This window comes from Elephantulus edwardii, unplaced genomic scaffold (genome assembly GCF_000299155.1).
Source record: "Elephantulus edwardii isolate Elephantulus edwardi_28Jun2011 unplaced genomic scaffold, EleEdw1.0 scaffold00277, whole genome shotgun sequence".
Lineage (NCBI taxonomy): Eukaryota > Metazoa > Chordata > Mammalia > Macroscelidea > Macroscelididae > Elephantulus > Elephantulus edwardii.
The window spans coordinates 161,086-164,981 of NW_006400027.1; positions in this window are offsets into that span (position 1 = coordinate 161,086).

Sequence of the window (3,896 nt, forward strand, 5' to 3'; positions counted from 1 at the left end):
TTTTTGGATAATCTTCAGTAGAATCTTGCTTGCATGTGAAATCAATGATATTGTTCTGTAGTTTCCACACTCAGTTGGGTTGCCCTTCTTTGGGATGGGAACAAACATAGACCTCTTCCAGTCAGTTGGCCAAGTGGTTGTTCTCCAGATTTCTTGGCACAACTTGGTGAGCACATCCACAACAGCATCTGTTAGCCGAAATATGTCAGTTTGTATACCATCTATTAGAAATATCCATAGGTTTTTTGTGGTTGTAAAATCTTTATGGAAACACGTTAGTTCCTCTTTCTCACACCATGTGGGTAGGGAGTTCAAACCACTAACCTTTTGACTAGCAGCTGAATGCTTTCTCTACAGAACCACAGTGTTCTTCTTAAAGGATATCATATCCATAGAAAAGGAGAAGCTGTAGCATCTCCTGGCTTTTCTTGAACACAAAACTCAGTAATTTAAAAAAATAAATAAACCCAGTAATTCAGTTGAGCATCATTTCCAAAGTCTTTGAGATAAAAGAGAGTTTCATTTCTTCAAAATAAAAAGCATTGGTGTGACAGGCAGAATTCTAATCTATCTCCCTCGTTTCTACCTCTTAGATAATGTCTGGAATTATATATGGATTTTATCTCATGATTAGATTATTAAAATCGGGAGTTGATATTAGTGAGTCTGACACTACCACATGATTCATTTTGAAGATGAGAGTTTGTGCTCTCTGGTTGAAGTCAAGGGAGTCAGAGAAGCATTCTTCCTCTGGTTGAGAACCACCTGAGAACAACATGGCATAGAATTTCAGGAAGTCTCTGGAGTTTTAGAGTAACCCACAGGTGACAGTTTCCTAGAAAAGAATAGGGACTTCTGTCCTACATTCACTGGAAAACAAATTCTACCACCAACTAGCTGGAAGGATACTGCTAGAACTTGTGCCTTGGCTAGCATCCTTATTTTTAACCTAGTGAGACACTGAAGAAAGTCACTAGCAAACCTGAAGATAAGTTTCCTTTGCTGTTTAATGTTGTTGTTGTTGGGGTGGTGGTGTGCTGTAGACCCAGAACCAACCCATAGCGGACCCGCTGGTAAGTTTTCAGAGGCAGTTAATTGCATGGGAGGAGTTAATTGCCCATCCTCTTGTGGAGTAGCTGGTCACTTTGAGCTGCGTGCTTTTGGGATTGCAGAGCAGTTTCTTGCCACTAAGATAGTAAACTTAAGTCCCTGAACTTGTGATTCATAGGGTTTAAAGCAGATTTTTAGAAGCAGGTATCCAAGCCTTTAATCCTAGTCCACTAAAACGTCTCAACTTCATAGCAACATGCAAGCTTCCTCTGACTATTGGTGCCAAGACACATTCCATGAATTAACAAAGACTCCCCAACTATAAGCTTGTGATAATTTGTAGTAATAGTATTGACAAGAAAGAAACCAATTCATGATTCACTCTCACATTTTAATCCAAATTTAGAGATTTGCTGTTGAGGCATGGGAATCCTGCTAATGCTTGACAGAGTACTCGGCATATGATTCAATTTTAACTGGGTATATCTAATACCATAAAAATTCTATGGCAAAGCATTTTTTAGCTGAAGCAGAGTTCCCTCAAGGATGTCTTTATACTCAGCCAATGGAGATACTTTCATGAAAAGAACTACATTGGAAACATCAAGTTCCTAATTTCTTAAAATCTAGGTAAGCACCTCATGCAGTATCCACAAACAATCTAGAGGATTAATGACTGTGCTCTTAGATCAGATAATTCACAGATTAAAGGAGAGAGATGAAAATTGAGTTCTGCATCAGTCAGCATCCTATTCTTACACTCTCAAAAGAGATAAGGTTTCATCTCACATGTAGCTTATAGCATTAGGCTAATAGGCAACATCATGGCAGATTGCAAAAAGATTGACATTATAAAAAAAACATTCCTCCCACTTGGTTCCAGCAATTAGGAAATCAAAATACATATTTTTGTTGCAAAAATCTGCGACCAAGGTCCTCTGTAAAGTGCTAATCAGTTTGAAAACTAAGATGCACTTGACCCACACCATAGTTTTTCAATTTCCAGCTCTGCATCTGGTCAATGGCTAAGGATGACAGAAGAAGAATCATGGAAAATATGTCTTGGAAAGTAGGGTGCTCTTTAGAGACAAAGATGATGAATCATCATCTCTCGTACTTTGGACATGTTGTCAGAAGGTATCAGTCTTTGGGGGAAAAGATATCAAGCATGTAATGATTGAGGGTCAGTATACTAGAGGAAGACTCTCAACTTTGAAGAGTCAGCATTTCTCCAGTCACATTTTAAATGTTTCCTAAAGTGAAGAGCTTACCTTCAGGCACTAAATCCCCTATTGTTATTCCATTATTCATAGGTTTTTTTGAAGGCATGTCATTTAAGCAGTGGATGGTCAACCTTGCTTCTTCATCTGTCTTAGTTTGGAAGCCCCATTAAAACTTGTTACCATGACTGACTTTGCTGATGATGTGTTTCCAAAATCAAAGCAACATGCAAACTGCTATAATACAACAAGCTGGCAGGTGAGTGATGGAAAATATTACTAGACATACAAAAGTAAAGGTTAAATGATTATTAACTAAAAGAAAAAGAAACAATAAAATTGACCAATAGACCAGAATCCTTGCCTCCAAGGAGTAGCCTGGTTTCACCCTTTCCAGGATGAACCTTTTTATTCTCTTAGTAGGCCATGGTGATTCCCAGCACCACAGCCCAGAAGCATCAATTATCCTGTTACTACCCCTAGTCATTGTTCAGGTTTCTGATGCATAGTAAGTAATTACGAAGACTATGGCCTGGATCAGGTGCACCTTAGTCTCCAGACTGACATCATTACACTTCAGTACTCTGGAGAGGTCCCTGACAGCAAGCTTTCCCAATGCAATTAATCTCTTGATTTCCTGGCTGCTGGTACCAAAAGTTTGATTATGGAGCCAAGTAAACAAAAACTGTTAACAATCTCAATCTCTTCGACATCTATCATGCTGTCAATTGGCACATTGGTGAGAATTTTTGTTTTCTTGATGTTGAGTTTCAATTCATATTGAAGGCTACAGTTCTTGACCTTCTGCAGGAAGTGCTTCAGGTCCACCTCAGTTTGAGAAAGCAGAGTTGTTTCATCTACATAATTCAGGTTGTTGATGAATCTTCCTCCAATCCTGATGCCACATTCCTCCTTATACAGCCCAGCATCGCAGATGATCTGTTCTGTATACAGATTGAAAAGGTATGGAGACAGAATACATCCCTAGTGGACACCCTTCCCGATTTTTAACCATGCGGTGTTCCCTTGCTCTGTTCTGATGACTGCCTTCTGGTTCAAGCATAGGTTTCGCTAAAGCACAATCAAATGTTCTGGGATTCTCATTCTTCTCAGAGTCAGCCACAGTTTATTGTTATTCACATAGTCAAAAACCCTTTCATAGTCACTGAAACACTGATAGACATTTCTCTGGTCCTCTCTGCTTTCTGCCAAGATCTGTCTAACATTAGCTATAATATCTCTAGGACCAAGGTCTCTTCTAAACCCAGTCTGCATATCTGGCAGTTCTCTGTTGATGAGAAAGTAATAAAATAAATAGAGAAATAGCGAAGCTCAAATATACAACTAATAAAAATTCTAGTTAAAAAATCCCCTAGTGTTTAAAAATGGAAAAAGTAAAAATTGTATAATTTAAAATAAAAAGAATGTTTCAATTAAAAAATGTACCCTAAGAATGAGGGGAAATTAGTAAACTTTATGTGTGGAAATTTTAAGTATATAATTCTGTGCTCTATTTAAATTTGGCAAAGAACATGAGGGAATAAGAAAATTTTTACAAGTATAAGAACACAATTACGTGCTATGCATCAGAGTTGGCCAGTGAATAGGGATGCTAGAAAGAGAATT